The 12,315-nt window shown below is 45.6% G+C and overlaps 1 pseudogene; it reads right to left on the reverse strand.

Annotated features, from left to right (window-relative positions):
- Positions 1-2,446: 2,446 nt before the first annotated feature.
- Positions 2,447-3,333, reverse strand: LOC109454028 (large ribosomal subunit protein eL8; annotated as a pseudogene).
- Between the last annotated feature and the right edge of the window lie 8,982 nt (positions 3,334-12,315).

Raw genomic sequence — 12,315 nt, forward strand, 5'->3', positions numbered from 1 at the left:
ACCTCCTCTTCCCAGCACCAGTCCTCCAGGCTGGGGAGCCTGATGTGGAGCTGAGGTCCCGTAGGGAATCTCTGTGGCTGAGATATCCCTCCCAATTTTCATCTGCCACACAGTGGTTTGGGGCCAGCACATTTCTCATCTCCACCTCTCCTACCAGTCTCGGTGTAGCTTCTTCTTTATATCCTTAGTGGTAGAACTTCTCTGTTCAGCTAGACTTCAGATTGTTGTCCAGGTTGATCTATAATTTAGTTGTAATTTTAATGTGTTCATGGAAGGACGCAGGCTCAGTGTTTATCTACCCCACCATCTTGGCTCCAATCTATTTGTGAAATGGGATTTACATCCCTGTGTCCTAGAATGTTGTATGGATGTAGTAACAATGCATGTAACAATGCACTTTAGCACAGTGCTTTGAACATAATAAGGCTTAATAAAAGCCACTATATTCATTCTCTAGGTAAAGCACTGTCGTATGTCATTGTATCTATCCTCACAACATCGCTTGGAGAGAATTATCACTGTATCTCATTTTACAGATAAGGCATCCCTGCTGATTGCCTACCCAATAGCTGTCCCCCCTTTTCCTCACTGTAAGAAAGTAGATTTTGTTTGGGTGTTCATCATTCCATATTCAGGAAAGCTGGCCCCCTCTCTTGCCTCAGGGTGTAAACCTTCATTAGTCTACATTAATGAGAATTCTATTTCCCTATCCAATGATTGATTTAGGCAGTCATGTGGTCCATTTCTACCCAGTTATGAACTTACTCGAGATGCCCAGAATTGTCCCAGTGTTAGCACTGGTAGTACTGAGTCCCAGAAAACCTTAGTCCTGTGCAGACGGGGATGTTTGGTCACCCTGCCAGCCACTGAGACCTCAGAAGACTTCTACAGGGACGTGGAGTGGAGATGGGGGTGCATCTGGAAAACTTCTTCCTTGCTAAGAATACATGATAAAAACATACGGGGGAGGACACACCTTTCTTTGCTGGATGTCTGTTTTTGTGTGCTATGTACGCTTAGAGCTACTGAAGCCATCCTGTGGCCATGAGAGGAAATAGCAACATGGTGAAGAAATGGAAAACACCTGAGTCCTTGAGGACACTGCTGTGCTGGAAGCGCTTAGCTCAGGAGTTGTTGCTCTGAGAGTAATAGACCATAATACCTACTGTGTTTCCCCAAAAATAAGACCTAGTCAGACAATCAGCTCTAACGCGTTTTTTGGAGCAAAAATTAACATAAGACCTGGTCTTATATTATATTATGTTAGATAAGACTGGGTCTTATATTATAGTAAAATAAGACCAGGTCTTATATTAATTTTTGCTCCAAAAGACGCATTAGAGCTGACTGTCCAGCTAGGTCTTATTTTTGGGGAAACACGGTACTGATGTCTGTTACTTGCAGCCAAATGCATCCTGATGCAAAATGATACCCAGCTGTAAAGAGGTGGAGCTGAGTGTGAGCCCATCTCCATCCTGATGTTCATATCTTAATACCAAACACTAGGACAGAGATAAGTTTAAGCTCTGGGAACAATGCCATTTGTCTTGGGCGGTATTCCTCAAAGTGTGTTGTTTTCATGAGATACTCTCTACTCAAGGATTCCATGGTCATATGGGTTTGGGAGACATGACATGCTCTTCTCTTATCAACACATATTAATTGGGGGAAGTCCTGCAGTGAGGAAATGTGTTTATCTCAGGTTAACTTGGAGTTTCTCAAAATCATTTCAGTGTGGAATCTTTAGTTTATTTTTGTTTTTGTGAAGCCCTATTGCTATCTCGCCCATGTTCCACAGAACACAGTGTGGGGAATGGCGAGGTAACAGATGGAGACGAAGAGGCTGTCTAAAGCACGAGACCTCAGCACTGGGCTCTGGATAGGAGGCCACATGCATCGCCTGTTGTCTGACGTGGTCATTAACAGAGTTCCCTTTCCCTCTTCAGAGAGTCCCACTTTGGGATGATCAACTGTAGGATCAGCCAGCTCTGGACAAAGAGGAGGAGGGCTCCCGGGGGAGGAGAAAGCAAGGGGCGCTTTCCGGTGAGGGAGCAGCACTGTTCCCTGGAAATGGAGCAGAATGGTGTGGTGGTCAGAGTGCGTGGGCTGGGGCGACGGTACCGTGCATCACAAGACGGGGGCAGTATAATGTGACGCTGTGGTGCAGGCTGTATGTGTGATGCCGAGAGGGAGTTGGGGGTGCAGGGTGATGATTCTGGGTGGGCAGAAAGGAATGGCAGAGGCTTGCGGGCTGCAGAGGCACGGAGGTGGCCTGCGTGCGGAGGCCACACACAGTTCCTGCGGCAGGTGTCCTCTGAGACCACTACTTCCTACGCACTCCAGGAAGCAGGGTTGCCTGTTGAGTTGCTTGGGCAACAGAAACCTGGATATGCAACCAAGCTGGGAAGGCGGAGGCCTAAAAGAAGGGAAGGAAGCAGCCCAGTTCTCAATTAATCCTGCCTCCTCCAACCCTGTGTTTGTTGTTGTTGCTGTTTTCAGAATTCTTATTACTTTTACGTACAGAAAACTCAACAATGCACACTCGTCCCAGCTTGGTGGCCAGTTCTTTAGCCTTGCTTGTTCCAGCTTGGCAATATCACCAATTTTGGGCCCAGGATGTTGCCTCCCAAGTGATGGTGGATCTCACTGTATCTGTCATTGTGAATGGTCTGGAGAGCTTCCACCAGCTTAGCCAGCGCTCCTTTGTCTTCTGAGTTAATCTGTGTGAAGGCGACGGTGGTACAGGTCTTCCTGTGGACTGGACGGCCCCGCCTGGCCTTCCCTTGGTAATGCAATAGGGAACCCCCATCTGACGGCACAGGGTGGGCAGGAAGACCACCAGCTCGATGGGATCCACGTCATTTGCAGTCACCACCAGCTGAGCTTTCCTGTTCTCCACCAAAGTGGTGACAGCATTAACCGGTGCTCGAAGGACAGGTGGCCTCTTGGTGGGGACATGCCCTTTGCAGGAAGCTTTTTTCTCAGCCCAAGCCAACAATCTCTGCTTCTTCTCTTGCTTTGTCTCTGGGCTGTACGTGTGGGCCAGCTTACGCAGTTGAGTAGCTGTCCAGCAATCCCAGGCCTGGGTGAATTGGTCAACCGCAGGAGGCACTTTCAGGCACTTAGAGAATAGCCCTTTGCTGCTGCTGCCCAGTGTAACAGGGCCATTTGACAAAGCAGCTGAGGTCCCTTTTGGGCTGCCTGTCCTGTCCAATGCCAAAATTCTTGGACTTTTTCTCAAACGGGATTTACCACCTTCTTGGCTTCCTGCACCTTCGCGACAGCAGGAGCTGGTACCACCTTCTTCCCCTTAGCCTGCTTCCCTTTCAGCATCTTGTCGGTGGGAGGAGAGCCCTGCGTTTTTCTTTCTTTTGTCATCTGTCTTCCTCATTGGAACAGAAGCTCTTTGAGGTCAGGTACTGCATATGTTCTGCCCACAGTTGTATAAAAAGCAGTTCTTCATCCACAGTAAGGGCTCAATAAACGTGCTGAATAAATGAATCTGAGAGGGAAAGAAACATTTTTCTAAACCACCTTGTATGGAGGATCAGGAGGGCGTTTAATACTTAATAAGCCTCTACTGCATGCTGGTGGCTTGCCAGCATGTTACCTATTTATGCGTACTCACCTCTCAGCAGAGATCGTGGATGGGCTAATCCAAATCCCATTCATCTTCTGAAGCCCTGTTCAAGCCCCTCATCCACCAGGAAATCTTCCCCATCTGAGCCACTTCCCCTCCTGTCCTCTGATTTATGAAATCCAGCTCTTAACTACACACTGTGCAGTGTGGCATTTCATCAGACCACCTCCCCCGTGATTGTAAACACTTTAAGAACAGAGGCTACATTTCTGTTTCCAATTCTCCCCCACAGCACCAACAAGTGAACTGAAAAAACAAAAAAAGCACCCCACAACACTCCTATGTACTTGTTAATTGATAGGTTTATCCTTACCACTAGTTGTAGCATGACCTTGACTTGGAGCATTCTTCTGGCAGTTAGTTCCTGCTGCTCTGTGTGGTCCATCTCAGTTAGGAATGTTTTCTGCTCTGCGACAGAACACCTAACAAACAGTGTCTTACACAGTCAGGTCACTGAATTATCTCACACAAGGAGAGGTTTGGAGGCGGGCAGCTCAAGGCTAAGCAATGCTTCTAAGATGCCATCAGAGGCTCAGACTCATGGTGGCTTTCTGCTCTGCCATTCTTAGTGTGCTGGCTTGTTGCCTCGTGGTACAAGATAGCTGATGAAGTTTCAGTCCTCACATCTGTATTCCAGACAGCAAAATGGGAGAAGGGGGTGAGGCCAGCCAAAATGTCCTTTGGATCAGTAAAGCAAAAGCTTTCCCAGAGCCTCTAGCAGACTTCCACTCCTCCTTATTGGCTACACTAAATATAAGGGAGTCTGAAGAAACAGCTCTTTAGGATTTTGAGCCTCTACAGTTAAGGGAACCAAAGAAAGTGGTATAAGAATGAAAGCTGCATTTGTACATCAACAGTGATTACTATGCACTCTATCGAAGGAAGAGAGAAAAAAATGATCAGAGTTGTCATTCACTCAGACTGGCCATTCTGAAATCTCCCCATCCCAAGGAGGACCCTGTTTAGATTTATTTGATCCCAGGGAGCCACTCTAAATTCTTGCTTATACATAAATACAGATGCCTACAGACATAAAAGACATAGTCCATGCCCTTCAGGACCACAGTCCGGTGGGGAAGATGTGAAGGGCTGGCAGAGAGAATCATCTCCATGATGTATGCTATGGGTGGTGCGTAGAAATATATGGCAGGAGGAGAATCTAACTTCCGGTCAGGGGTGGTCAGGGAAGGCTGCCCAGAAGTAGTGACATATGAGATTGAAATGACAGTTACACATATGAAGAAGGGGCTAGGAAGGGCACTGCAGATAAGAGAAAATACATGGGCAATGGCATGATGGTAGGAAGAGAGCACAGCACATTTAGGGAGCATCAGAAAGTTCTGCTTTGTTGAAGTGCAGGGTGCCTGAAGGAGAGATGAGGCTGGCAGGGCCAGAGCATGAAAAGCATGATGTGTGCTGAGAAAGGCTCAGGCCTCCAGCTGGGGCCATTTTCTGAGTTAGGAGTCACTGAACTTAGTATGGTAGTGTTGGCTTTGGGGGGCTCAAGCTGTCTTACCCCACATGACTTTCCAGGACCGGCCCATCTACTCCCTTGACTTCAGTTATCATCTAATGACTCCTAAATCCACATGCCCTGTTCAGATCTCTCTTCTGTATTCCCAACTTGCATATCCAGTGCACATTTTGCTACATGACAGCCATGCCCCAAATCTAGTAACTTAAAACTAGAACCATTATTCAGTTGGCAATTTGTTTAGGTTCAGAAATTAATGTCTCCCTTAGAGACTGAAAGGATACGGGGTGGTAGCTCCCATTACACCCTCCATTTAACCCACTGGCATTACTGTCTCCAGAAATCATGTTGGATCATGTGGTTATCATAACCACATGGTAGCCTCAACTGTAGCTCTTATACTGGATGTCGCATCTTTATAGGGATAGATTAGCACAGCCTCTGGCACTTTCCTTTAACTCTGTCAACGTGTTCTTTTCAATCCCCACTCGTAAGGAGAACCAAAAGCAGTTTACACTCATATAGGGAAAGAGGAGTAGTACGCTTTCACTGCTGTGCCCAAGACTGTAGCTCCCCTGCTCTCTGTCACAATGTAGTCCGCAAAGACCTTGGTCATCTTCAATTTTAGCAGAACATCCCTCTCCTGATCCAATATAGTGATATTGATGACATTGTGCTAATTGGACCTGGTAAACAGGAATATGGTGTTATTCTGAATGTCTGAATAGACACATATGTGCTAGAGGGTAAGAGATGAACTCTACAAAGACTCAGGAGCCTGCTACACAGATGAAGGTTTTAGGAGGTCTAGGTCCGAGGCATACTGGGACATCCCTTCTGAGGTAAAGAACAAATTGTCATACTTTATACTCCTTATTGCTAAGCAACAGATACATTTTGATGGGTCTTTTGGATTTTAGAGGTAGTACAAGTTCTGACAATTAGGTTCATCAACTTGCCACCGTGTGCTTACATTGGCAGCACTGTACAAACAGTTCGGTAAGGTTTCATAACCTTGGTATATCAGTGTCTCACAGCTGTGTTCATGTTGACATGTGGCGGTGTCTTGCTGAGTGGCGTTAATTATTGTTGTTGCATGTTTTTGTGTGCTGTCATGAGAATGTCTAAGCTTGAATTAGAGTAACGAACAAACATTAAATTTCTTGTTAAAGTTGGCAAGAGTGGAAGTGAAAGCAGGGACATGTTAGTTCAAGTTTATGGGGATAATGCCAGGAAGAAAATGGCAGTGTACAAATGGATTAAACGTTTTCCTAAGGGGACAGAACGTGTCACTGATGAGAAAAAGTCTAAGCGGCTAGTAACAAGCAAAACTGACAGAAACATTGGCCAAAATTTGTCAAATTGCAAGTCAAAATCATCGGCTGACTGTGAGAAGCATAGAAGACCAAGTAAACATTGATAGAGAAACAGTTAGGAAAATCTTAACTGAAAATTTTGGCATGATAAAGGTGTGTGCAAAAATCATCCCGAAGGAGCTCACCGATGAGCAAAAGCAAAGGAGAGTCGAAGTTTGCCAAGACCTTTTGGAGAGGCAAGACGATGTTTTGGGCCGTGTTATCACTGGTGATGAGACATGGGTGTACCAATACAACCCTGAAACAAAGCGTCAAAGTGCACAATAGAAGTCAGCCAGTTATCCATGATCAAAAAAGTTCTGTCAGTCCAAATCAAGAATCAAAACAGTGTTGCTATCCTTTTTTGATATCAGAGGGATTATACATTATGAACTGGACAAACAGTTAACCAAGTTTATTATTTGGAAGTGCGGAAAAGCCTGCATGAAAAAGTTAGACGTAAACAACCTGAACTTTTTGCCAACAAGTCATGGCTCTTGCATCACGACAACGCACCAGCTCACACAGCACTGTCTGTGAGGGAGTTTTTAGCCAGTCAACAAATAACTGTATTGGGACACCCTCCCTACTCACCTGATCTGGCCCCCAATGACTTTTTTCTTTAACCGAAGATAAAGAAAATATTGAAAGGAAGACATTTAGATGACATTCAGGACATCAAGGGTAGTACAACAACAGCTCTGATGGCCATTCCAGAAAAAGTGTTCCAAAATTGCTTTGAAGGGTGGACTAGGCACTGGCGTCAGTGTACAGCTTCCCAAGGGGAATACTTCAAAGGTGACCGTAGTGATATTCAGCAATGAGGTATGTGTTAGGTTGGTGCAAAAGTAATTGCGGGTTTTGCAATTGTTTTTAATCTTTTAAACCACAATTACTTTTGCACCAACATAATAGCACTTTTTCCAGGATGAGTTTGCGATCTTAATTATCTGACCTCATATGTGCCACTTTGAGAACACTATCCCAATCCATTTATCAGGTAGTCAGAAGACTGACAATTTCAAGTGAGGTCCAGAGGAAGAGAAGACTTTGTATTAGGACTAGGTTTCAGTACAAGCTGCTCTGCCTCTTGGGTATCGAATTAGAGATGTCATATGGAGATAGGGACACTTGGCAGTCTCTGGCAAGCCCCAACAGGAGAGGCAAGGCACAGACCCTCTAGTTAGGCCATGCATTCTGCACCAAAGAACTCTCTATTTGAAAAGCAGCTCCTGACGGACTACTGGGCCCTAGGAGAGACTGACCAGCAGATGGATACCAAGTGACGACGAGACAGGAGCTGCCTCTCAGGAGTTGGGTGTTGTTAGATCCATGAAGTCATAATAAGGTCAAGCAGGTACACTAGCAATCCATTCCCATTGTACGATGGAAATGGGACATTAAGGCTTGAGGAGGTCTAAAAGGCACACATTAGTTACACAAGCAGAGGGCTCGGAGCTCTGTGTCATGTAATCTGTTGCACTGATGTTTCTGCAGCTCACACTTATGGCCTCATAGGGGCTTCTCTATGACCAGATGGTGGAGAAAGAAAACATCCAGGCCTGGTTCATTGATAAGGAGGCTCACCTACAGGTAGGTGTGAGCCAAAAGTGATCGCCTCGGGCAGGGGTGGCCCTAAAAGGCAGTATGGAAGGAGAACCCTCCTAGTGGGCAGAGCTCTGAGCAGTGCTCTTGGTTATAAGAATTTTGTGGAGTGAGGAGTGGCCTAAGGTAGAGCTATACACTTCTGAGCAGCTGTTAATCTCTGTCTGGCTCGTCAGGGGCTTGAAAGAAGCACCATTGGAAGACGAGGGAAGAGGCATGCTGATGGACCCACAAGGGGAGGGCACCAAGTGTGAAGACGTTTGTGTCTTACATCAATGTTTACTAGGAAACATTCATCTCAGAGGAAGCACTCAACAAGCAGGTGGACAGGATGGCTCCTCTGATAGATGTCAGCTGGCTTCTGCCCTTGGCTGCTCCAGGGCTGGAGCAGTGGACCCAGGAATGGAGTAGTCATGGTGGCAGGGATGGAGACTATGCACTAGCCCAACAGCATGGTCTCCTACTCACCAAGGCTGATCTAGCTACTCCCCTGCTGATTGTCTAACTTACCACTCACAGAGTACCCAGTGTGGCTCCACCCCTTGAGGAGATCAAACAAGTTGATTATGTCGGATCCCTTCCAACCTAGAGGGGGAAGTGATTCTTTCACAAGATCCACTGGTCCTCCTATAGACTGTGTCTCTTGGAGTACCTGTCCTGAAAGGCTTAGTGAGGGTGCTAGCCTGTGGATGACACCTTGTGGGGTCGGGTGCTATCCTCAAAGGTGAGCAATATGTGTTGAACCAGTGGCTGTTATGTGGTGCTCTGTCTCCATCATTTGGAATACAGAGGTTCAGGAACCAGAGGGGAGAAGGAGGAAAGGCCATCATTTCCAGTGACCCACTTATGGAAGTTTTGCTTTGTGATCCTACAACTTAAGTCTCTGCTGGAAAGAAGTCCTGGTTCCCGGGAATGGGGGGTGGGGTGAGCCCTTCCACCAAGGGACATGGGAGAGTTCCACTTAACCTACCTGGTCACTTTTTGATCCTCATACAAGTGGTTCAGAAGACAAAAGGGATTATGATGGTGGCAGAGTATGATCAACCCTGATTTTCATGAAGAAGCAAGGTTGCTAACACTTAGTGGGGCAGAAAGAAGAAGATCTGGAGCTCACAGGATCCCCTATGGTGCATCTTCATGCTTCTATGCTCAGTAATAATACTGCAGGGGCAATTGAGGCATCCGTGGCCTAACAAAGGCAAGGCCACCAAGGTCTCTCAGACCCTTAGGGACAAAGGTCTGGGTCATCCCATTGGCAAGCAGCTAGAGCAATTGATGTGCTGTCTAAAGGCAAGGGAAATTTAGGCAGTGGCTGAGGAAAATGACAAGGTGTCAGTTAGAAATGCAAATTCAAACTACATTGAGAGACCATTTCTCACCCATCAGATGAGTATACATCCCAGAGTTGGACAACAATTTCTCTTGGTGAAGCTGTGAGAAAAAGACATACTCACACATTCTGGGGGGTGAGGGGGAAGGCAAAATTGTATGATCCCTATGGAGGGCACATGGCAACATCTAGCAAAATGACATAGGTGTTCACCCATTTCTAAGAATCTGTCCCAAATATAACCCGCAATAACCTGAATTGACTGCTTACTGGTATAAGACTGCTCACTGCAGTACTATTGTATTAGCAAAAGACCCAGAAGAATGTCATCAAGAGAACTATACTTCTTTGTAGCAGCTCTTGGGAAAGGGTTGGAATCTGGACAAAATGCTGAGTGATTTATTTGTTTCTAACTAATGTGTACTGAATGTTTGGTTTTCACGTATGTCATTCCCTTTAAATTCTTCAACAACCCCGCACACTTTCTGGAAATGAACTTTTGTCTGCAATCTTTAGCACAGGAATTCTAAGAATATATCATGAAAACATAACGAAAAATGGCAACCATTCTTCATGCACAAAGATGCTTACTGCAGTATTATTTTTCAGAGTTTTAAAAAATATTTTATCAAAGTTATGTAAACACGTGATTTTTTTTTTTTTTAATAAAAAAGGCTGACCCGGTGGCTCAGGTGCTCCTAACCCCGAGGTCACCGGTTCGAGTCCCACATGGGCCAGTGAACTGCGCCCTTTACAGCTAAATTGTGAACAGTGGCTCTTCCTGAAGCTGGGCTGCCGTGAGCAGCCGGAGATCAGTGTGGGCTGCTCTGTCCTGCTGTGGGCTACTGTGTACTGCCAGGAGAGGCTGGTGGCCAGCGTGAGTGGCCAGCAGCCACTGAGAGCTGTCGTGAGCTGCTGTGAGCGGCGGACTGATGACTGGCAACCGACTGCCTCAGCCGGGGGGAGCACAAGGCTCATAATACCAGCATGGGCCAGGGAGCTATGTCCTACACAACTAGACTGAGAAACAATGACTTGAACCGGAGTGGTGGTGGTGGGGGGGGACGGTAGAAGGGGGGGGGGGGAAAGGCAAACAGTACAGAGAAGCTTATAATGGTATCAACAATCTCCAACTCCACACCTTCCTGTCCCAGCCTGGTCTCCAGAGGCAATTCTTTGAGCCATTTCTGGTTTTATATCATTGAGAGTTATCTTCTATATCTTTAAGTAATGTGTTTATGTGACTCTGCAGTCATCAAGTTTAGATATTGTGCTTTGGCTTCCTGCTATAGATTAGGCTAGGACCTTCTCAAGAGCAAACACTACTTTTTATTTCTCTTTAGAGCCGCAGGACCTGGCTTTGGTATTGGCAGGGAATGAGTGTTAAATAAATATTTGTTACATAAAGGAATAACCTGGGTGCTCAAGGGAGGGGAGGGAGTTGAAAGCAGAGAGAAAATCACTGGCAAAAGGGCAGAGCCCCTTCCTGATTAACAGGACCCTGATCTGGTTCAGGGTGGCTATGTCCTCAGCGAAAATCACTCACCTCCCAGACTCCCTTGCAGCAAGTAGAGACCATGTGACCTGCCCCAGCCAGAGATTTAAGTAGAAGTTGCTGAGTAGAACTTCCTGGAAAGGTTTCCAAAGGAAATCTGAGACAGTTGGCATATCCTTGGGTCCTTTTCACCCCTCCTTATTCTTCCTTCCTGGAATAAGGATGTGATTTCTGGAGGCTTAGCAGCCATCTTGCAACCACATCCTAAAGATGGATGACCAAAGCATTAGAAGGAGCTCATTTTTGAAGACATCATTCAATTCTATACCATCCTGGACTGCCTATATCTAGACTTTGTTATCTGAGACAACTAATGCTTTCATTTTTTTAAGATCATGTAACTAGTTTTTTCTGTTGCTTGCTGTTTAATGCATTCTTAACAGAGGGAGATAGAAAAAGCATGCCCCAAAGTTGATGGTTGTTGATGGTTAAGAGGATTCTGAAAATTTTCTGTAGTGAAAAGTTTAAAAGAACTCTGGAAGTGAAAAATACATATAAATCATCCTTGCAAATATGATTTCCAAAAAGTTTTGCAAGACATTTAGGCTTCAAAAGTTGTTGCTATGTCTTGTGACGGTATAGCTTAACCTCTGAAAAGTCTGTGATTTTGACTAGTTGTCTTACTTGATGTTTTGCGCCGATGATGACATTTAAATGGACATCTCAGTTTTTGAGGGAGATACAAATACCTATGAATTTTCTCTTTTCACCGGGAGGGAATCATTGGCATGGCATCTTCCTCAATATACATGAGGGAAATAAAACTACTCTGCAGAATTTCTTATTTAAACAAAGTTTGAATGTTTCACCTCATTTAAATCAATAAACTAAAGAGGAGCTAAGAGCAGAACTTGATGACTCTATGTGGAGCTCAAATATGAGCCAACTAAAGGGAGGCAAAATTAACTGTTATGTGTTAGACACTTCTTGTGTGCCACGTCACACCCTGTCAGTCCAATTTTGACTTTAGCCATTGCTACGGCAACCAGATTTGTGTAGGCATAACCCAACAGCACTGGGCCTCAGCTGCATTGTGTTTCTCTCACTTTCTGCCCAGGGCTTCTCTGAAGCCGCAGTGGGAAATGCCTCTGGAACTCACAGGCTCTCATGCATGTGAGCTCTGAATGTGAGAGGAATTAACACCCCAAGGGGCAACACTTGACTGATAGGGTATGAGAACCAGTGGATAAATTCCCCCCAATTCTGAGATGCACCTCAGAAGGTACTGTGGGATCAAGCCAACTCATCAGCTCAGCCTTGCACTGGCTTTCCCTCCTTCTCTGGGGCTAGTTCCCCAGTTCCTATAGTTACTAACTCATGCCAATTTACTTGGGACTTTCCTGATTTTAGCACTGA

This window comes from Rhinolophus sinicus, linkage group LG06 (genome assembly GCF_036562045.2).
Source record: "Rhinolophus sinicus isolate RSC01 linkage group LG06, ASM3656204v1, whole genome shotgun sequence".
NCBI lineage: Eukaryota > Metazoa > Chordata > Mammalia > Chiroptera > Rhinolophidae > Rhinolophus > Rhinolophus sinicus.